General features: G+C 36.0%; 1 long non-coding RNA gene across 1 annotated transcript in view; it reads right to left on the bottom strand.

Moving 5' to 3' along the window:
- The window catches only part of LOC145729073 (uncharacterized), a 39,013-nt gene extending 14,891 nt beyond the window's left edge, over window positions 1-24,122 (bottom strand). Inside the window, exon 1 of the long non-coding RNA XR_014178252.1 lies at window positions 23,913-24,122. This is a non-coding gene — a long non-coding RNA (uncharacterized LOC145729073). The remainder of the gene's footprint in view (window positions 1-23,912) is intronic.
- Window positions 24,123-24,333: the final 211 nt, after the last annotated feature.

The following is a 24,333-nucleotide window of genomic DNA, read 5'->3' as shown; positions in this document are numbered from 1 at the left end:
TTTGTGCTGTAGCATTATGCAAGTGAACATTCAAATCAACCCTTTGTCACTTAAAAAGATCCAGTTAAACGAGGGTACCAAATTGGATTCTTTTATTTAAACACACGTGAACTTTTGGCGCAAAGAAAACCGCACAAACAAGTTTTTCGCAATCAGGCTCATATTGTTACCTGTTTTTGCTGTTTTACCCTTTCGGGTTTTAGCCCTTCGTCTTTTAACGGAATTATGAGGGTCTCGCATTTGCACGTTTCGCGCACCCGGTAGATCGCTGTGAAAGGGGTTGCTTGCCAATTGTACGAATATTAAACGGTTCGCCAATGATGCTACCAGATCCATGGCAGAAACCAGTTTGGCACGATTATACTGGTCTTGCAACGGCAATTTTTTGTCTGTCGAGCAAACATGTGCCCCGCTTTCTGCATACGTAATTTTGCAAGGGTTGAAGATCCGCTTTTTGTTCGCGCGATGTCTATCTCCTAAACCGGTACAGCAGATTGCTCAAGTCAGTCAAAACTTAAAGTAGATAATACGAGTATTAGTTTGAAATGAACGATATGTTGTGTGAAAAGAATATTTTGTAGACTGTGAATCTGCATGATTTATGACGAGTGCGGAAAGGACACTTTCCGCACGTGATTCTACGACCGTTTTCCAATAATTGAAAAAAAAAATTGAAAAATATTCTTTTTTTTTTACATATTTATATTATGTATGTAAATAAAATATAACAGCACAATAAAAATATTAAGTACACAAATAAAACTTTATTAAAACCCACAAACTTGATTACCATAAATGGGTTATTAATGTGATAAATTACCTCTAATATACTTTTGTTAGTAATATTAATAATAAATAATTAAATTATATGGAATAATAATTTTGAATTTGATAGGTACACATAATTTATTTTTCTCACTCTGTAAACTGTTTTTTTTTTAATGTAACAGATCTTCTTCCTAGTAAATCTGGTGTTAGCATGCACAGACTGGTGGAACACAGAAAAGAGTAATAAACAGTTTTACAGAACATACCGCATAAATATTATGTCATCTGTCAAAGAGACAGTTCAAACTTTGACATCTCTTTTCTCCCTGACTTTATCACATTTTGTAGTGTTTTTTTCTGGTGATTGAATAGAAAATTTTCTGAGGATTCCAAAAATGTGCTTAAAAATGTTCTTTTCTCGTTCCAAGTGAGTTTTACAGGCCATTTTGTCCCTCACTGTTCTTTCAAACTGTGTTTCTAGCAGTTCAAAGTTTGACACCGCTTTTCTCTCTCACTCTACCAAATTTTGTAGTGTTTTTTTCAGGTTATTGGATAGAAAATTTGATGAGAGTTCCAAAAATGTGCTTAAAAGTGTTCTTTTCTCATCCCAAGTGGGTTTTACAGGCGATTTTGTCCCTCAAACTGTGTTTTTGACAGTTCAAATTTTGACACCGCTTTTCTCTTTTACTGTACCAAATTTTGTAGTTTTTTTTCAGGTGGTTGGATAGAAAATTTAATGAGGATTCCAAAAATGTCCTTAAAAATATTCTTTTCTCATTCCAAGTGGGTTTTACAAGCCATTTTGTCTCTCACTGTTCGTTCAAACTGTGTTTTTGGCAGTTCAAATTTCGACACCGCTTTTCTCTCTGACTATACAAAATTTTGTAGTGTTTTTTTCAGGTTAATGGATAGAAAATTCAATGAGGATTCCAAAAATGTGTTTAAAAATGTTCTTTTCTCATTCCAAGTGGGTTTTACAGGCGATTTTGTCCCTCACTGTTCTTTCAAACTGTATTTCTAGCAGTTCAAAGTTTGACACCGCTTTTCTCTCTGACTATACCAAATTTTGTTGTATTTTTTTCAGGTTATTGGATAGAAATCTTAATGAGCATTCCAAAAATGTGCTTAAAAATGTTCTTTTCTCATTCCAACTGAGTTTTACAGGCGATTTTGTCCCTCACTGTTCTTTCAAACTGTGTTTTTGACAATTCAAATTTTGACACCGCTTTTCTCTCTGACTATACAAAATTTTGTAGTGTTTTTTTCAGGTGGTTGGATAAGAAATTCAATGAGGATTTTAAAAATGTGCTTAAAAATGTTCTTTTCTCATTCCAAGTGGGTTTTACAGGCGATTTTGTCAATCACTGTTCTTTCAAACTTGTGTTTCTGGCAGTTCAAACTTTGACATCGCTTTTCTCTCTGACTATACCAAATTTTGTAGTGTTTATTTTAGGTTATTGGATAGAAAATTTGATGAGAATTCCAAAAATGTCCTTAAAAATGTTCTTTTCTCATTCCAAGTGGGTTTTACAAGCGATTTTGTCAATCACTGTTCTTTCAAACTTGTGTTTCTGGCAGTTCAAACCTTGACACCGCTTTTCTCTCTGACTGTACAAAATTGTGTAGTGTTTTTTTCAGGTGGTTAGATAGAAAATTTAATGAGGATTTCAAAAATGTGCTTAAAACTGTTCTTTTCCCATTCCAAGTGGGTTTTACAGGCGATTTTGTCCCTCACTGTTCTTTCAAACTTGTGTTTCTGGCAGTTCAAATTTTGACACCGCTTTTCTCTCTGACTGTACCGAATTTTGTAGTATTTTTTTCAAATTATTGGATAGAAAATTCAATGAGGATTTCAAAAATGTGCATAAAAACAGTTCTTTTCTCGTTCCAACTGAGTTTTACAAGCGATTTTGTCCCTCACTGTTCTTTCAAACTGTGTTTTTGACAATTCAAATTTTGACACCGCTTTTCTCTCTGACTCTATCAAATTTTCTAGTGTTTTTTCAGGTTATTGGATAGAAAATTTAATGAGGATTCCAAAAATGTGCTTAAAAATGTTCTTTTCACATTCCAAGTGGGTTTTACAGGCGATTTTGTCCCTCACTGTTCTTTCAAATTGTGTTTCTAGCAATTCAAAGTTTGACATCACTTTTCTCTCTGACTATATCAAATTTTGTATTTTTTTCGAGTTATTGGATAGAAAATTTAATGACGATTTCAAAAATGTGCTTAAATCTGTTCTTTTCTCATCCCAAGTGGGTTTTACAGACGGTTTTGTCCCTCAAACTATGTTTTTGACAGTTCAAATTTTGACACCGCTTTTCTCTCTGACTGTACCTAATTTTGTAGTGTTTTTTTCAGGTGGTTGGATAGAAAATTTATTGAGAATTCCAAAAATGTGCTTAAAACTGTCCTTTTCTCATTCCAAGTAGGTTTTACAGGCGATTTTGTCCCTCACTGTTCTTTCAAACTGTGTTTCTAGCAGTTCCAAGTTTGACACCGCTTTTCTCTTTGACTATACAAAATTTTGTAGTATTTTTTTCAGGTTATTGGATAGAAAATTTAATGAGAATTCCAAAAATGAGCTTAAAACTGTCCTTTTCTCATTCCAAGTGGTTTTACGAGCAATTTTGTCAATCACTGTTCTTTCAAACTGATATGTTTCTGGGGGTATTAGGGGTCGTTTTTTACTACTTTTTGAAATTCAATATCTCGGTAACATGAAGAGCTAGAGAGACCAGTTTTAGCACATTTTGTAGTATTTTTTATCTTCTTTCTAATGGCGTTTTAGTGAAATCTCTCTAAAAGTTCAAATAAAAAAGTTACCATTCAAAAATTGAAAAAATGCCGTTTTTGCAAAAATTGCAATTTTGGCAATTTTCTATTTTACTCCAGGAGGGTTCCAAAAAGGATATATTTAAACCAAAGAACCTTAAATTAGGTAAAATAACCACAAAAAAAGGACTTAAAAATTTTAATTTTTCATCATTTGACGTTTGAATAGTCACGTGACCGTTACAAATAAATTTGATGATTGAAAGTCGTCACGTGATCATTTGCACCCTAAAAAGAGTCGTGGGTCTAAATTAAAAATATCAGTCTGAACGTAAAAACTATTGTGTGACTTTTAAATAGTCACGTGATCGTTAAAAATACATTTTACGATTTTCACACGTGACCATTTGCACCTTAAAAAGAGTCATGTGACTTTATTAAAAATATCAATCCAAACATAAAACTTGTATTAGCTTGAAAGTGAAAAACGTCCATGTGACCTTCAGAATGCGGTTTTGACGTTAAAAGGGAGTCACGTGACCGTTAAAAATAAAGTTGAAGATTGAAAATCGTCAAGTGACTATTTTCACTGTAAAAAGTGTTACGTGACCTTAAAACTAAATTTAATGTTTGAAAATAGTCACGTGACTGTTTGCACCTAAAAATCTTTCATTTTTCAAAAAAAATTCAAGGGGTCTTTTCTCAGTATTTTTTAAAATTCAATAATCTCGGTAACATAAAGAGCTAGAGAGGACAGTTTTAGCACATTTTGTAGTATTTTTTATCTTCTTTCTAATGGCGTTTTAGTGAAATCTCTCTAAAAGTTCAAATAAAAAAGTTACCATTCAAAAATTGAAAAAATGCCGTTTTTGCAAAAATTGCAATTTTGGCAATTTTCTATTTTACTCCAGGAGGGTTCCAAAAAGGGTATATTTAAACCAAAGAACCTTAAATTAGGTAAAATAACCACAAAAAAAGGACTTAAAAATTTTAATTTTTCATCATTTGACGTTTGAATAGTCACGTGACCGTTACAAATAAATTTGATGATTGAAAGTCGTCACGTGATCATTTGCACCCTAAAAAGAGTCGTGGGTCTAAATTAAAAATATCAGTCTGAACGTAAAAACTATTGTGTGACTTTTAAATAGTCACGTGATCGTTAAAAATACATTTTACGATTTTCACACGTGACCATTTGCACCTTAAAAAGAGTCATGTGACTTTATTAAAAATATCAATCCAAACATAAAACTTGTATTAGCTTGAAAGTGAAAAACGTCCATGTGACCTTCAGAATGCGGTTTTGACGTTAAAAGGGAGTCACGTGACCGTTAAAAATAAAGTTGAAGATTGAAAATCGTCAAGTGACTATTTTCACTGTAAAAAGTGTTACGTGACCTTAAAACTAAATTTAATGTTTGAAAATAGTCACGTGACTGTTTGCACCTAAAAATCTTTCATTTTTCAAAAATTCAAGGGGTCTTTTTTCAGTATTTTTTAAAATTCAATAATCTCGGTAACATAAAGAGCTAGAGAGGACAGTTTTAATTCATTTTGTAGTATTTTTTATCCTCTTTCTAATGGCGGTTTAACGAAATCTATAAGAGTTTAAATAAAAAAGTTACAATCATTCAAAAAATGCCATTTTTGCAAAAAGTAATTTTAAAGATCTTATGGTATTACAGCCGATATGTTCGAGATACAGGGTGAAAGTTTCAACAGAAAACAGAAAGAAAAAGATGGAACATTTCGATAATATACAGAGAAAATACGTTTTAATTGCAACGCCTCTTGTAATGATGGATGTCTTTCAACAGTAAAAAAAATGGTATATTACTAGTGCTGTAAGAAGCATTTTACGCACGATATGGAAAAAGTTACGAACGAAACCGCGTAGCGGCGAGTGTTGTAATTCCATGAGTGCGTAAAATGCCTTAGAGCACGTGTGACGTACTATACTTTACCTACGACCAAATGGAAAGTCCTGTTTTGGTAATTCATATAATTCAGAGTAAATTTTAATTAAAAAAGTATATTTTCTACGTATTGACATCATATTTGTACTAATCATAGGTATTATGTCACTAAAGAAAAGAATAATAACGTAAAATTCACAAATCATGTTACTTAAATAATTATTAATGTGATTCTTAAAATAATTATTTCTGATGACATTACAGTTATTAAAAAGGAAGGGAAAACTTTCAGTAATATTACTTGATAGGTTTGCTATTTCAGATGAAGTGGTTAGTTACTTAAAACTGTATGAACAATGCATTACTGCGCCTGTACGGTTCATTTAATGGAAAAACGCTTTAGATAAAAGTTGTAGAGCACATTTTCGGCTATCAACTTGTAATTTTTTCAAAACCGTAGATTTGACCATTAAGACGCAAAACGGCTCTAAAATTCGGAAATTTTAAATCTCGCGCCAAGCGGTCGTTAAGGACCGTGCTACCAACCTTTCAAAATCATAACAAATCGCTGTCAGTCATTTTGTAATCAAAACAAGTTTTTGAGTTACTACCCACATAATGCAAAGAAAATAAAAATAAATCGTGGTAGAAACACTTTATCAGTATCCACAGCCCAAAAATCTGGTAAGTTGCGTTTATAACCTCATTCAATGTCTCTACTCAACTTATTTACTTTGTAGCAAAATTCTTTAAGAAAACACTGGTTTTGCTTGCAAATATTTAATGAGGACGACCGAATCACCTATTTCAAGCTTGTTCATAACACTACCAAACGATTTAAAGTGATGAAAACAGTGGACAATGAAGCCAGATCTTTGAAGATCTGGTGTACAGGGACAACAACAAAAAGGCCAAATACTTCCTTCAAAAGTTGTGGGATTTAGCTTCAATGTGCTTAACTTCATGGACTATCATCAGTGAGAGTCTTCATCAGTGTTGCAACTAAAACTTAAAATTGACTCAATTTTGATATCTGACTTAAATCTCAAAATTTGATGTGACTGTGAAATGTGAATAATCTTAAACTGGCTATAAAACTTCTGAGAAACCCCTTCTAGGAACAAAATATGGACTTACACAGTCAAATGATCAGTCAGGTGTGACAAAAGTTTTTGTATATGGGTAGGTATTGTCAAAAAAACAACTTTTCAATTGCTCTATCTACATGAGCTGTTCTATTCTAGGTTTAGGTATTAACATTATAATTGTGTTTTTTTTTCCACACACTCAATTGTTCCAAATAAAACTTTGTACACTGAACATTTGTATTAATTATTTATTCACAGTTCAAGGTACAGTATACATTTTCTTCAAGTGAAAAGCTTTGGTACCATAGGTGGCAAAGAAAACTGGTCTTACCACATAAACAGTTCCACAGATTGAGTGTGAGTGGGTGAACCATTCACCATACAAGCTAAAATGCTAAACACAACTTTGTCTTACTAACCTAATGTTTGTTTGGATAATAGTGGAGTTCCAAATTAGCAAAGGTAGGTGAAATGTAGTGATTGAAAGTCTTTAAAGAGAAACAACTTGTTCTAATTCAATACACCATTTCACAGGACATACCTTTACTAATCAAATGTGAACTCGAGTTACACATTTCTTACACATAAACTATTTTTGGTTAGTAGACATTTTACAAGTATCCTTGTAGGTGAATGATGTTCAAGTTAACTAATAGAGCTAATCAAATATCATTCCTGACTTTACCCTATAGAACTAGGGAAAAAACATTGATAATCAGTTATAAAAAATGCTTTTTTATTAACATCATACAATATAAAACCACTTAAACACTATGGTGTGTTGATAACATTACAAAACAGAAGGATACAATAAAACTAGCAGTCACTAAATTGTATCACTTTTGAGGGAAGTATTTGCCCTCTTTTGTGGTCCCTGTACAGTAAAGCAACTTATCTTCAAACATCTGCAGACCTTCCTAGTCCACTGTTTTCATCACTTTAAATCGGTTGGTAGTGTTATGAAGAGGCTTGAGATAGGTGATTCGGTCATACTCATTAAAAATTTACAAGCAATGTTACTAGTTGATAGTCGAAAATGTGCTCTACAACTTTCATCTAAAACGTTTTTCCATTATATGAACCGTACAGGCGCAAAAAAATCAAAACCATTTTTCCAAACCATGTTAATCTCCTATGTCCAGGGTGCTCTTGGACACCTGGTATACTCTGATAAAGGAAGAAATGTAAACAAAATCAATTTTTCCCAGCTTTAGAGCAATAGTTTGTAGCCGATCTTAAAACTGTGCGCTTTTTTTACAACTGTGCGCAAAGAGGTTCATTACGTAAACTATGCGTAATTATAGTCTATCCGGCGAACCTACGGAGTAATAAAAGCGAAAATTAGGAGGGGGTTGACCCGCTCCGTCCATTAGTATTGGTTTATATCCGGTCCGTTTTACAATATAATATCTTTTTCTCTCTCTAATATAAGGACTTCATGTCTCGATTCATATTTACGTACCTGTTTTACAGTGTAATGCGGGTCGACCAAAGTTGCCGCCCATCGAATTTTATTACTCCGTAGGTTCGCCGGATAGACTATAGTTTAAGAGATATTCCACAAAACCCATTTTGAGGATCAGAAACACCTTTTCTGTAAAAGTGCCTAGTTGGAGTTTGGCTACCCTGTAGGTAGTTACAGTGAGGATTTGAAAGTTTAGAGAAGTTCAGATTCAGTTTTCTTAGCTTTTTTTACGTAATTTGTATTCTTTGCACTTTGACGGTATCTCTACTAAATTAGGAGATATTCCACAAAATGTTAGAGCTTCATTTCCTTGAAAAGGTAGCCCCTACCAACAATTAAAACATCCTTGGCTTTAACTTTGAATACCTTACTTATTTCTTTTACTTGTCTGGGACTTTTATACGTCAATGGATAGCCAATAAAACAGGCTTTCCATTGACGTACAAAAGTTGGTTGGTTGGTGGTCAAGTTTTGTCGATAGGGGGCGTCAAAGTCAAGCAAGTTTTCCTAACCTACACTCTTTGTTTTAACGTTGAATAACTCGCTTATTTGACACACTTCTTTAAAACTTTTATACTTCCATGGATAGCTAATAAAATGGGCTATTCAACGACGCGTAGAGTTAATTGGAACTTAACGTATTTTTGGATAATAACCAACATAACCTCACTAATGTAATATATATTTGAAAATAATTGCCTAGTTGGAGTTTGGCTACCCTGTATGTAGTTCCAGTGAGGATTTGAAAGTTTAATATCCAGATTCAGTTTTCTTAGTCTTTTTTACGCACTTTTTATTCTTTACACTTTTACCGTATCTCTACTATAGTCTATCCGGCGAACCTACGGAGTAATAAAAGCGAAAATTGGTCTATATTCGGTCCGTTTTACAATATAATATCTTCTTCTCTCTCTAATATAAGGACTTCTCGGGTCTCAAGGTTCGATTCACTTTTACGTACCTGTTTTACAGTGTAATGCGGGTCGACCAAAGTTGCCTCCCATCGAATTTTATTACTCCGACTATAACTGAGGTCGTAGGTAAACAATATTAAAATTAGTATTTAAAAATATTACTTAAACTTATTAAGCAGAAAAAAAAAGTTAAATAAGCAAACGTAATATTGGAAGGGCCCAAAAAAGGGACAAACAGCATTGTTTTATTAAAATAACGCCGGCCGACCGAAAAGTTAAATTAAAGCAAATTAGTGTTGAAACTTAAAATTTTCATTTGTATTTTCTGTTGTGAAACCGGGATCCGAGGCGGGTACTAAATAAAACAAAAGTCGCCCTAAAATAAAGCGCGAGTTAAATAAATTCAAAATAATTTGCAGGAAACGTCGGCTAGGAAAACAATTCCGAGAAGTTTCGGAATAACAAAAGTTTGTCCGGTGCTCCATTCTCTGTCTTCCATTACAATTGTTAATTTAATTTATATACGTGTTAGATTTATGTGTACTTTAGGAAATGTTTGTTAGAAACTTGTACGGTTGCATAATGAACGTTTTTGCCGAACAAAGCTTGAAATATGGCGGATTTGGAATTTTGCACCAAAACAAATACATTTTTGGTAAGTAAAAAATTTCACTGTTAAAATATCAGATTATGTTATTTTAGTGAAGGTAAATGATCGTTAGAGTAAATATTTTACTTTACCAGGAAAATTTTACGGGTAAATTACGTTTTTGCTTTCAGTATACAAGTCGTGCATGAAAATTATGGGGATTGACTGTTTTTGGTCACCCTGTACGTAATTTTTCAGATTGATTTTTTTGCTCCACACCACTGGAAAGAGGAGCTCAATTTGAGTGGTTCAACCTCCCTGAACTCCCAAAAATAACCGAGTTACAGGGTGCTCAAATTTCAAATCACAATTTCAACTGATTTGAAAATTTGTTGCATCAAACCAGTTTTTTTCTAAATAACTCAAAAACGGTAAAAGTTACAAAAAAACTGCAAGAGACCACAAATGTTCCTAATCAACTTCTTAACCCAACACCGTAAATTAGAAGGACCGTTTTTGTTTCCAGTATACAGGGTATGTATGAAAATTACCATGATTCACTGTTTTTGGTCACCATGCACGTAATTTTTCAGATAGAGTTTTTTGATCCACACCACTAGAAAGAGGAGCTCAAGACGATTAATTTGAGTGGTTCAACCTCCCTAAACTCCCAAAAATAACCGAGTTACAGGGTGCTCAAATTTCAAATCACAATTTCAACTAATTTGAAAATTGGTTGCATCAAACCAGTTTTTTCTAAATAACTCAAAAACGGTAAAAGTTACAAAAAAACTGCAAGAGACCACAAATGTTCCTAATCAACTTCTTAACCCAACACTGTAAGTTTGCAGAACCGTTGTTGCTTTCAGTATACAGGGTGTGTATGAAAATTATCGTGATTGACTGTTTTTGGTCAACCTGCACGTAATTTTTCAGATAGATTTTTTTGCTCAACACGACTAAAAAGAAGAGCTCAAGACGGTTAATTTGAGTGGTTCAACCTCCCTGAACTCCCAAAAATAACCGAGTTACAGGGTGCACAAATTTCAAATCACAATTTCAACTGATTTGAACATTTGTTGCATTAAACTAGTTTTTCCTAATAACTCAGAAAGGGTAAAAGTTACAAAAAAATTGCAAGAGACCACAAATGTTCGTAATCAACTTCTTAAACCAACACCGTAAATTTGGAGGACCGTTTTTCTTTACAGTATACAGGGTGTGTATGAAAATTATGACGATTGATTGTTTTTGGTCACCCCGTACGTAATTTTTCGCACAGATTTTTTTGCTCAACACCACTGGAAAGAGGAGTTCAAAACGGTTAATTTGAGTGGTTCAACCTCCCTGAACTCCCAAAAATAACCGAGTTACAGAGTGTACAAATTTCAAATCACAATTTCAACTGATTTGAAAATTTGTTGCATCAAATCGGTTTTTTCTAAATAACTCAAAAACGGTAAAAGTTACAAAAAAATTGCAAGAGACCACAAATGTTCCTAATCAATTTCTTAACCCAACACCGTAAATTTGCAGGACCGTTTTTGCTTTCAGTATACAGGGTATGTATGAAAAGTACCATGATTGACTGTTTTTGGTCACCCTGTACGTAATTTTTCAGGTAGATTTTTTTGCTCCACACCACTGGAAAGGAGAGTTTAAGACGGTTAATTTGAGTGGTTCAACCTCCATGAACTCCAAAAAATAACCGAGTTACAGGGTGTTCAAATTTCAAATCACAATTTCAACTAATTTGAAAATTGGTTGCATCAAACCAGTTTTTTCTAAATAACTCAAAAACGGTAAAAGTTACAAAAAAACTGCAAGAGACCACAAATGTTCCTAATCAATTTCTTAACCCAACACCGTAAATTTGCAGAACCGTTTTACTTTACAGTATACAGGGTGTGTATGAAAATTATCGTGATTGACTGTTTTTGGTCACCCTGTACGTAATTTTTCAGGTATATTTTTTTGCTCCACACCTCTGGAAAGAGGAGTTCAAGACGGTTAATTTCAGTGGTTCAACCTCCCTGAACTCCCAAAAATAACCGAGTTACAGGGTGCACAAATTTCAAATCACAATTTCAACTGATTTGAAAATTTGTTGCATCAAATCAGTTTTTTCTAAATAACTCAAAAACGGTAAAAGTTACAAAAAAACTGCAAGAGACCACAAATGTTCCTAATCAATTTCTTAACCCAACACCGTAAATTTGCAGAACCGTTTTACTTTACAGTATACAGGGTGTGTATGAAAATTATCGTGATTGACTGTTTTTGGTCACCCTGTACGTAATTTTTCAGGTATATTTTTTTGCTCCACACCTCTGGAAAGAGGAGTTCAAGACGGTTAATTTCAGTGGTTCAACCTCCCTGAACTCCCAAAAATAACCGAGTTACAGGGTGCACAAATTTCAAATCACAATTTCAACTGATTTGAAAATTTGTTGCATCAAATCAGTTTTTTCTAAATAACTCAAAAACGGTAAAAGTGACAAAAAAATTGCAAAAGACCACAAATATTCCTAATCAATTTCTTAACCCAACACCGTAAATTAGCAGGACCGTTTTTGTTTCCAGTATACAGGGTGAGTATGAAAATTACGACGATTGAATGTTTTTGGTCACCCTGCACGTAATTTTTCAGATATATTTTTTTGCTCTACACCACTGGAAAGAGGAGCTCAAGACGGTTAATTTGAGTGGTTCAACCTCCCTGAACTCCCAAACATAACCGAGTTACAGGGTGCACAAATTTCAAATCACAATTTCAACTGATTTGAACATTTGTTGCATTAAACTAGTTTTTCCTAATAACTCAGAAAGGGTAAAAGTTACAAAAAAATTGCAAGAGACCACAAATGTTCGTAATCAACTTCTTAAACCAACACCGTAAATTTGGAGGACCGTTTTTCTTTACAGTATACAGGGTGTGTATGAAAATTATGACGATTGATTGTTTTTGGTCACCCTGTACGTAATTTTTCGGACAGATTTTTTTGCTCAACACCACTGGAAAGAGGAGTTCAAGACGGTTAATTTGAGTGGTTCAACCTCCCTGAACTCCCAAAAATAACCGAGTTACAGAGTGCACAAATTTCAAATCACAATTTCAACTGATTTGAAAATTTGTTGCATCAAATCTGTTTTTTCTAAATAACTCAAAAACGGTAAAAGTTACAAAAAAATTGCAAGAGACCACAAATGTTCCTAATCAACTTCTTAACCCAACACCGTAAATTTGCAGAACCGTTTTTGTTTCCAGTATACAGGGTGAGTATGAAAATTACGACGATTGAATGTTTTTGGTCACCCTGCACGTAATTTTTCAGATATATTTTTTTGCTCTACACCACTGGAAAGAGGAGCTCAAGACGGTTAATTTGAGTGGTTCAACCTCCCTGAACTCCCAAACATAACCGAGTTACAGGGTGCACAAATTTCAAATCACAATTTCAACTGATTTGAACATTTGTTGCATTAAACTAGTTTTTCCTAATAACTCAGAAAGGGTAAAAGTTACAAAAAAATTGCAAGAGACCACAAATGTTCGTAATCAACTTCTTAAACCAACACCGTAAATTTGGAGGACCGTTTTTCTTTACAGTATACAGGGTGTGTATGAAAATTATGACGATTGATTGTTTTTGGTCACCCTGTACGTAATTTTTCGGACAGATTTTTTTGCTCAACACCACTGGAAAGAGGAGTTCAAGACGGTTAATTTGAGTGGTTCAACCTCCCTGAACTCCCAAAAATAACCGAGTTACAGAGTGCACAAATTTCAAATCACAATTTCAACTGATTTGAAAATTTGTTGCATCAAATCTGTTTTTTCTAAATAACTCAAAAACGGTAAAAGTTACAAAAAAATTGCAAGAGACCACAAATGTTCCTAATCAACTTCTTAACCCAACACTGTAAGTTTGCAGAACCGTTGTTGCTTTCAGTATACAGGGTGTGTATGAAAATTATCGTGATTGACTGTTTTTGGTCACCCTGCACGTAATTTTTCAGATAGATTTTTTTGCTCAACACGACTAAAAAGAAGAGCTCAAGACGGTTAATTTGAGTGGTTCAACCTCCCTGAACTCCCAAAAATAACCGAGTTACAGGGTGCACAAATTTCAAATCACAATTTCAACTGATTTGAAAATTTGTTGCATCAAATCTGTTTTTTCTAAATAACTCAAAAACGGTAAAAGTTACAAAAAAATTGCAAGAGACCACAAATGTTCCTAATCAATTTCTTAACCCAACACCGTAAATTTGCAGAACCGTTTTACTTTACAGTATACAGGGTGTGCATGAAAATTATGACGATTGACTGTTTTTGGTCACCCTGTACGCAATTTGTAAGATATAATTTTTTGCTCAACACCACTGGAAAGAGGAGCTCAAGACGGTTAATTTGAGTGGTTCAACCTCCCTGATCTCCCAAAAATAACTGAGTTACAAAGTGTTCAAATTTCTACTGATTTGAAAATGTATTGCATCTAACCAGTTTCTTCTAAATTCCCCAGAAACGGTGATAGTTACGAAACATTTGGATAAGAGCAAAAATGTTCATAAAAAACTGCTAAACTCATCACTGGTAGTGCCACAGCACCTCAGTGCCGCTACTGTACAGGGGAAGCATGAAAATTGTAGTGATTCAGATTTATGACTTATCAAATTAATGACAACCATAACAGGAAAATGATATCTTTCAAGCAAATTTCAATTAGACTCGTAGATTTACTTGGTCAAATTGAAATTTACTGGTAAATTTTTCTGTCATATTTTTTATTTTAAGCTGTTCTGCTCTCTAGCATACAGCTACTTAATTCATATTTAGAGGGCCGGAACCAGATGGTTCGAGTTGGGGGGGTGCTGTCATTGGAAAGAGAAATAAAGGTAGCAGTAGGACCACAAGGATCAATTCTTGGTCCCTTGCTTTTTTTGATATACATAAATGATCTACCACTATATGACAATGCTTCAATGTATACTCTCTTTGCTGATGACTCTATCATCTTACTGCATGGCGCTCATCTTCTGAGTGTGTTGGGGGCACAGCTGCGGGCTGAGCAGTAGTTCCGGGGAAACTGAATGCTGGTAAGTCGCAGGGAATGCTTTTCTGGCCTTAGAGACCGGAAGAGTGTCAAATTTTTGGGAATAAGCCTTGATCCTTATCTTCAGTGTGGGACTCACGTGGAGGCCTCTGCTGGAGCAGTCTGTCTTCTCCGTGGTCTGCGGAGGTTTTGCTGTCTGCTTACTATGCTCTGTTTCACTCTGTGATGTCTTATGGAATTGTGGTGTGGGGCGGAGCGGCTTGTGCGGACTCCAGAGAAGATCTGCTAGGCTACTACCGGTAGTGTCCTACCTGGAGGATTGCAGGTGTGCCTTTGTGGAGCTGGATATTCAAACTTTTTTACAGCTGCCTTTATTTTGGAGAGTTTATTGTTTGTAATAACAATTTTAATTAGTTAATTTTAACAAACAATAAACTCTCCAAATATAACTAAAATATAACACTCCATTTGGCCTTCGTCGAATACCAAAAGGCTTTTGACTCTGTCGAAACCTGGGCAATTCTAGAATTCCTAGACAATGATCGACTCTAGATACTCAAACCTCATCAAGCAAATCTGTAATAACGCTTCCATTCATAAAAAAATAGATGATGAGTTAAAAACCGACAGTATTCCAATCAAAAGAGGAGTAAGGCAAGGAGACACCATCTCACCAAAACTTTTTACCCTTGCCCTGGAGGATGTCTTCAAAAAAACTTGACTGGCAAGAGAACGGGATCAATATCGATGGAGTGCGTCTAAACCATTTACGATTTGCCGACGATATTGTGGATCAACGGAGAACCAATAGAGAAAGTTAGCAAATACAAATATTTAGGAACAACGGTTAATGAAGATAATGAGTACACCGAAGAAATTAAAGCAAGAATTGGACAGGCCAGAACCATATTCAACAAAATGAGGAATGTGTTATGCAGTAGAGATCTTAATCTATACCTTAGAGTCAGAATATTGAGATGCTATGTTTTCTCGGTGTTGCTGTACGGGATGGAATCCTGGACGTTAAAGAAAGTGATAAGCGACCGACTGGAAGCATTCGAGATGTGGTCATATAGAAGGATCTTGAGAATAAGTTGGGTGGACATGGTAACAAACGAGGAGGTACTGGGAAGAATGAGAAAAGAAAAGGAAATATTAAAGACAATTAAAATAGGGAAGCTGCAATATCTGGGCCATGTGATGAGGGGAGATAAATATGTATTGTTGCAGAACATTATGCAGGGAAAGATACATCAGGGGAAAAGAAGCAGAGGAAGAAGACGTATCTCTTGGTTGAATAACCTGAGAGGATGGTATATCTGTAGTTCCACTGAGTTGTTTAGAGTTGCAGCATCGAAAGTGAGGATAGCCATGATGATTGCCAACCTTCTGAGAGGAGATTGCACTTAAAGAAGAAGAAGAAGACGATATTGTGGTCGTTGCCAGCACAGGTGAAGAGCTGAAAAACATGCTTCGGGAGCTTTGCTGCAAGTTGAACTTGAACAAAACAAAGATCATAAGTACAGAAGACATCCAGGTGACCGTTAACGACCAACCCCTGGAGGTTGTCTCGGAATATGTTTACTTGGGCCACAAAATTCAACTTGGCAAAGAAAATCAATCTTCTGAAATCACAAGAAGAATAGGCCTTTCCTGGGCAGACTAGGATTTATCCTTAAATCCAGTAAATTTCCTATAAATTTGAAAAGGAGAGTGTTGGAGGTCTGCGTGATGGCGGTTCTCACATATGGACTAGAGACAATGGCAATTACTCGCAAATTTGCTAATAAACTGCAAACCGCCCAACGAGCAATGGAGAGGGCTATGATAGGAACAACTCTAAGGGATAGAATCCGTAACGAGGAAATTCGTAGAAGAACTAAAGTGACAGATGTTCTAAGGCTTGTGGGACAACTGAAATGGAGATGTGCTGGTCATGTGGCCAAGAAGGACGACCACAGGTGGGCACATAGGATACTAGTTTGGCGTCCAAGAGAGACCAAACGGAGAATTGGTAGGCCCCAGAGACAATATCCAGAATGTTGCAGGAAGGAATTGGACCCGGACTGCTAGAAATAGAACGACGTGGAGGGATTTGGAAGAGGGCTACATCGAGGAGTGGATCAATACGGCCTGAGAAGAAGAAGAAGAGAAAAGACCGGTTGGAAGACCAGGGGCGAGATGGACAGACAAAATCCAGGGGGACGCTCGATCCATGCTCAAAACTGCAAACTGGAGAAAGGCGGCGGAGGACAAGGATGGGTGGAGGAAGAAAATAGAGGAGGCCAAGACCCAGTTTGGGCTGTAGCGTCATTGGATGAATCGATGGTTAAAGACCAATCCCTGGAGGTTGTCTCAGAATATGTGTACTTGGGCCACAAAATTCAACTTGGCAAAGAAAATCAATCTTCTGAAATCCCAAGAAGAATAGGCCTCTCCTGGGCAGCCTTTGGCAGACTATGATTTATCCTTAAATCTAGTGAATTTCCCATAAATTTGAAAAGGAGAGTGTTGGAGGTCTGCGTGATGGCGGTTCTCACATACGGACTAGAGACAATGGCAATTACTCGCAAATTTGCCAATAAACTGCAAACCACCTAACGAGCAAGGAATCACTCTAAGGGATAGAATCAGCAACGAGGAAATTCGTAGAACTAGTGACAGATGTTCTAAGGCTTGTGGCACAACTGAAATGGAGATGGTCTGGTCATGTGGCTAGGGGAGGACGACCACAGGTGGGCACATAGGATACTAGTTTGGCGTCCAAGAGAGACCAAACGGAGAATTGGTAGGCCCCAGAGACAATATCCAGAATGTTGCAGGAAGGAATTGGACCCGGACTGCTAGAAATAGAACGACGTGGAGGGATTTGGAAGAGGCCTACATCGAAGAGTGGATAAATACGGGCTGAGAAGAAGAAGAAGAGAAAAGACCGGTTGGAAGACCAGGGGCGAGATGGACAGACAAAATCCAGGGAAACGCTCGATCCATGCTAGGAACTCCAAACTGGAGAAAGGCGGCGGAGGATAGGGATGGCTGAAGGAAGAAAATAGAGGAGGACAAGACCCGATTTAGACTTGTGGCACAACTGAAATGGAGATGAGCTGATCACCTAGGACATTAGTTTGGCGCCCAATAGAGACCAAACGGAGCATTGGTAGGCCCCAGAGACGATGGCGAGACGATATCCAGAATGTTGCAGGAAGGAATTGGACCCGGCCTGCTAGAAATAGTGGAGGGATTTGGAAGAGGCCCGTATTGATATAGGAGTGGATAAATACCGGCTGAGAAAAAGAAGAAGAGAAAAGGTGGAAGACCAGGGACGAGATGGGCAGACCAAATCCATGGGGACGCTCGTTCCATGCTCGGAATTCCAAACTGGAGAAAGGCGGCGGAGGATAGGGATGGCTGGAGGAAGAAAATAGAGGAGGACAAGACCCGATTTAGACTTGTGGCACAACTGAAATGGAGATGAGCTGATCACCTAGGACATTAGTTTGGCGCCCAATAGAGACCAAACGGAGCATTGGTAGGCCCCAGAGAATTGGACCCGGACTGCTAGAAATAGTGGAGGGATTTGGAAGATGCCTACATCCAGGAGTGGGTCAATACGGGCTGAGAAGAAGAAGACAAAAGACCGGTTGGAAGACCAGGGACGAGATGGGCGGACCAAATTCATGGGGACGCTCGTTCCAAGCTCGGAACTCCAAACAGGAGAAAGGCGGCGGAGGATAATAGGGATGGCTGGAGGAGAGAAAATAGCTATACATTTGACATAAATAAATGATTTGATAGAAAAATGTTCCGTTTTGTTCGGCTCAGTAGATTTTCTCGAATAGAGCGTGAATTTCGCAACGAACTATCCATCAACCACGTAAACGATTGTTTTTGCGGGGCACAGAACCCTTTCATGGCACGCATAAAACAATAAGCAAATTTGCGGAAAAATCTACAACTGCCGGTCCGGGGCTAGTCACGTTATATGAAGTCTGGTCTGAATGCGAGGTCATAAATAACGAGATTTGAATAATAAATGACGGGGTCATTATGAAACCTGTTATCGGGACAACGTGACGGTTTTTGCAAAGAATCGCAAGTTCGGGAAGGGCAGTAAAAAATCAATTTTTGGTCACCCCCTTGCCCGCTCCCCCCGCGGGCCCAAAAATGGCGGAGGCCTACGGAGAGTGCGCGGGGGCCCCGCGGCCCTTTTAAAATTGTTGCGCCGCTCGTTTTATCTACACAGACACACTTTCACAAAGACAATTTGGGAAGCGAAATAAATTAGGTAATTAAAAGAGCGAGAGCCAAAAACACGAGCCTAATTAGCGATAAAGATGGATAATTGCTTTTCAAAGTATTTCATTCCAATGTTAATTAGTTGGTAAAATAGGAAAATCATTTGCCAAATAGTTTCCTAATTATTGTTACTTTTAATACAACAAATCAAACACAAAACATAATTAATAAACAACTTTTGTTGCATCTATTTCATTGTTAAATTAATGGAAACTTGACTACTTTGATAAACGAACCCAAAGTGATAAAAGTGCTTTATACAGGGTGTTCCAAAAAAAAGTTATTACACCAAAGTCAAGGTTTTCAAATTTAAATATATTTATTTGGGGTTGTGCTTGAAATTCTAAACATTTTTCATGTCAAAATAAACAAAAAAGTTGTTAAGAATTTTTAAAATTTGAAAAACGCCCTCTATAGCCAGGAACTGACAAGAAAGACAGTGGATTTACAGCTGTCTTATAAAGCGCATCTGTCAAAAATCCTGTCCAGAGAGCTATAAGTGTTATAATAGTTTGCTACCAACTAAGCATGCTAATAAATAGAGAAAATGCTAAAAAGAACATTGGATTTCATTTTTTTAAAGACAGTGGCTGCGTTTGTTTATAAATAAAAACTAAACGCTAATTACAGGTAAACTAAGAGTTGTGGCAAGAAAAAAGTCATAAAAATGAATCAACAGAGATATTATCACTAATAATTAGAATCCGGATTAAAAAGCACTAAAATTGTGAAAAGAAAAACGATTAAAAAGCACAAAACTCTTTGCCAGATATGCAAAAATTTTTACTTTTTTTTGAGTTCAAATTCTAGAAATGCTTTGAAGCTTTTAAACTACTTTAAAAGCATACGAAAAATTTTAAACTGTTTTGAAAACTTTTGAAACTTTTTTAAACTACTTTAGGAGCATTTGGAAGGTTTTTGGACAGAAAGAGCATTAGAGGAGCTTTAGAGGAATTTGGAAAATCTTAGACGGTTCTAGAATTTTTTGGAAGCTTCTAGACTGTTTTGAAAGTCTTTCAACTGCTTGAGAAACACTTTGGAGTTATAAAACCATTTTAAACTACTTTAGCAGCATTTGGAAGGTTTTTGGACAGTTTAAAGAGCATATTAAAAGTTCTGGAATGCTTTAGAGGCATTTGAGAATTCAGAGATTTAGACAGTTCTAGAATTTTTTGGAAGGTTCTAGTCTGTTTTGATATTTTTTGGGACATTCTAGACTAGTTGAAGAGCATTTAGAATCTTTTAGACTGTTCTAAAAGCTTTTGGAAGCTTCTAGACTGTTTTGGAATGCTTTCAACTGCTTGAGAAGCGCTTTGGAGATCTAAAACCATTTTAAATTACTTTAGGAGTATTTGTAAGGTTTTTGGACAGTTTAAAGAGCATATTGAAAGTTCTGGAATGCTTTAGAGGTATTTGGACATTTTTAGACTGTTCTAGAATTTTTTGGAAGCTTCTAGACTGTTTTTGAAGACTTTCAACTGCTTGAGAAGCGCTTTGTAGTTCTAAAACCGTTTTAAACTACTTTAGGAGCAGTTGGAAGGTTTTTGGACAGTTTAAAGAACATATTGAAGGTTCCGGAATGCTTTGGAGGCATTTGGAAATTATTAGACGGGTCTAGAATTTTTTGGAAGCTTCTAGACTGTTTTGATATCTTTTGGTTGCTTCTAGACTAGTTGAAGAGCATTTGGAATCTTTTAGACTGTTCTAAAAGCTTTTGGAAGCTTCTAGACTGTTTTGGAAGGCTTTCAACTGATTAAGAAGCGCTTTGGGATTCTAAAACCTTTTTAAACTACTTTAGGAGCATTTTTGGAAGCTTTTAGACTGTTTTGATAACTTTTGAGAGCTTCTAGACTAGTTGAAGAGAATTTGGAAACTTCTAGACTGTTCTAAAAGCTTTTGGAAGCTTCTAGACTGATTTGGAAGGCTTTCAACTGCTTGAGAAGCATTTTGGAGTTGTAAAACCCTTTTGAAACTACTTTGGGAGAATTTGGGAAGTTTTTGGACAGTTTAAAGAGCATATTGAAGGTTTTGGAATGCTTTAGAGGCATTTGGAAATTCTTAGACGGTTCTAGAATTTTTTGGAAGCTTCAAGATTGTTTTGATATCCTTTGGTAGCTTCTAGACTAGTTGAAGAGCATTTGGAAACTTTTAGATGGTTCTAAAAGCATTTGGAGATTTTTAGACTGTTTTGGAAGGCTTTCAACTGCTTAAGAAGCGCTTTGGGATTCTAAAACCTTTTTAAACCACTTTAGGAGCCTTTTTAGAAGCTTCTAGACTGTTTTGATAACTTTTGGGAGCTTCTAGACTAGTTGAAGAGCATTTAGAAACTTTTATATTGTTCTGAAAGCTTTTTGAAAATTCTAGATTGTTTTGGAAGGCTCTCAATTGCTTGAGAAGCGCTTTGGAGATCTAAAACCATTTTAAACTACTTTAGGAGCATTTGGTCAGTTTAAAGAGCATATTGAAGGTTTTGGAATGCTTTAGAGGCATTTCGAAATTCTTAGACAGTTCTAGAATTTTTTAGAAGCTTCTAGACTGTTTTGATATTTTTTGTGACATTCTAGACTAGTTGAGGAGCATTTGGAAACTTTTTGACTGTTCTGAAAGCTTTTGGAAGCTTCTAGACTGATTTTGATGGCTTTAAACTGGTTCTGAAACCTATTTAAACTACTTTAGGACGCCTAAATGCAAAAACAAAACAATAACTTGATATAGTACGATTCACGTGTCTTTGCGTGCACGCCACTTTTTACACTGTTGCCAATTCTACTGAATTTATTATCACTTCTTACGGTTTGATTCAAAAATGTGCCCTCAAATTTTCGCCTGCAACGAGTCCCGATCTTGCTCAGTTTGACTAATTTTTTTTGCACCAACTGTACAGGGTGGACTAATAAAGTATTGTTTTAGCTACGTTTTGGTAAAAAAATCCACTCTGTAACTGTCACACAACCAGACTTACAGCCTGTCAAAGTAGACAGTGCTTTTTGGTTTCACTTTGACATTTCCCAGCCTGAAACTGTCACTAAATAATTTTTTAGGACAAACTGTACAGGGTGGACTAATAAAGCGTTGTTTTAGCTACATTTTGGTAAAAAAATCCACTCTGTAACTGTCACACAACCAGACTTACAGCCTGTCAAAGTAGACAGTGCTTTTTAGTGTCACTTTGACATTTCCTAGCTTGGAACTGTCACTAAACAATTTTTTAGGACAAACTGTACAGGGTGGACTAATAAAGCGTTGTTTTAGCTACATTTTGGTAAAAAAATCCACTCTGTAACTGTCACACAACCAGACTTACAGCCTGTCAAAGTAGACAGTGCTTTTTAGTGTCACTTTGACATTTCCTAGCTTGGAACTGTCACTAAACAATTTTTAGGACAAACTATACAGTGTGGACTAATAAAGTATTGTTTTAGCTACATTTTGGTAAAAAAATCCACTCTGTAACTGTCAAACAATCAGAATTGTGATCTGTCAAAGTAGACAGTGCTTTTTAGTGTCACTTTGACATTTCCTAGCTTGGAATTGTCACTAAACAAATTTTTTCACAGTTTAAAGAGCATATTTAAGGTTCTGGAATGCTTTAGAGACGTTTGGAAATTCTTAGACGGTTCTAGAATTTTTTGGAAAAGCATCTGGAGACTTTTAGACTGTTCTAAAAGCTTTTGGAAGCTTCTAGACCGTTTTGGAAGACTTTTGACTGCTTGAGAAGCATTTTGGAGTTCCCGGAGTGTTTTAAAGCATTTTTAAACTACCTGAGGAGCATTTGGAAGGTGTTTGTACAAGTTAATAAGCCTTCAAGGTTCTGGACTGCTTTTAAGGCATTTGAAACCTTGTAGACGGTTCTTTAAATTGCTTGATCAGCATTTTGGAGTGTCTGTAGTGTTTTAAAGCCTTTTCAAACTACTTTAGGAGCATTTGAAAAGTGTTTGGACAGTTTAAAGAACATTGAAGGTTCTGGACTCCTTTTAAGACATTTGAAACTTTGTAATTAAAATTGCTTGCTAAATTGCTTGAGAAGCATTTTGGAATTTCTGTAGTGTTTTACAAACCTTTTTAGATTACTTTTGAAAAACCATACAAAAAATAGCAGCAAATAAGGACAAAAAACTAAAATAAGCTCAAAAAGAAGAAAAAACTTTAAACTTTAGACTGTTTTCAATGTTTTTCGGAGCTTCTAGACTAGTTAAAGAGCATCTGGAATCCTTTAGACGGCTCTAAAAGCTTTTGACTGCTTTAGAAACATTTTAGACTGCTTTGGGAGCATTTGAAAGGTTTCGAGAGGATTTAAAAAGTATTGAAGGTTCTGGACTGCTTTTGAAACACTTGACAACTTATGAACGGTTCTAGAATCTTATGGAAGCTTTTAGACAACTTTAAAAGCATATGGAAGCTTTTAGACTGTCTTGAAGTCTTTTGAGAGCTTCTCGATAAGTTAAAAAGCATTTGGAAGATTTTAGACTGTTTTAAAAGCTTTTGCAAAGCATTTTGGAGCATCTATAGTGTTTTGGAATGTTCAATGTCTGTTTCAATTTATAAATTGAAACTTACCCATTTTGCAACAGATGTTTTTGTCTTTCAGAAGCCTTCAATATCTCAATATAGCAAAAGCCATTATTATCGCTTAGGGCCCACTGTGCCACGTTACAGAGCCAATAAGTGACACTCCAGCGTTTTTTTTGTCAAAAACTAGTTAAATCATATAAATAGCAGCAAATAAGCACAAAAAACAAAAAAAGCATTGGAAAATTGCTTTTTATTATTTAGCAAAAAGCTAGAATTTCGGGCTCTAATAATACTTTCAAAGAGGGAATTTCTGGGGAGTTCTTATCGCCAAAAAAACCAACATTAACGTAGCAAATTAGCGATAATAAAGTAACGTGACATGCAAACAAAGAAGACGTCCGCGCCGCCCCCAAAATATTTGAGAAGCGTCGTATCCTGGCACGCACTAAGTGAGAAGAAAATCAATAGCAAAAAGCGTGGCCGAAATGCGAATTTCGCTAAACAACGCACAACGAATCGGCAAACTCACCTCATTTTCGGAGCATGCTTGTAAGTAAAAAACTGGGCGGAACAACGTCCTTAAGATGATGGCACCACAACGACACTTTAAACGCGGACGCCACCGACCGTGGACATATCAGTGCGGTTCAAACAACATTGAAGAATCAATCGTTACATTTGTAAACAGGGTTGTCACGTCTCCCCCTACCAAAACCCCCAGTCCCATTTGGTTATTGGCTCATTGATTGAGTATTATTGTTTTGGAATGCGCGTTTTTAAAACTCTGAACAAACATGCATGCATCCCGGACTGACTGCCTCGTGTGACGTATTGCCGTTTGTTTTTTTTTTCGTTTCTTGTTTTCTTTTTTGTTAAAAAAAAATGTTTTTTAATGCACACGTTGCGTTGTCAGCACTTTGGCCGTTGCTGCAGCTGATCTCCCGTATGGT

This window comes from Ips typographus, linkage group LG5, assembly GCF_016097725.1.
Source record: "Ips typographus isolate SLU linkage group LG5, UJ_Ityp_2.0, whole genome shotgun sequence".
Classification (NCBI taxonomy): domain Eukaryota; kingdom Metazoa; phylum Arthropoda; class Insecta; order Coleoptera; family Curculionidae; genus Ips; species Ips typographus.
The sequence above is the reverse complement of the archived record's forward strand: the minus strand, read 5'-3'. Positions and strand labels throughout refer to the sequence as shown.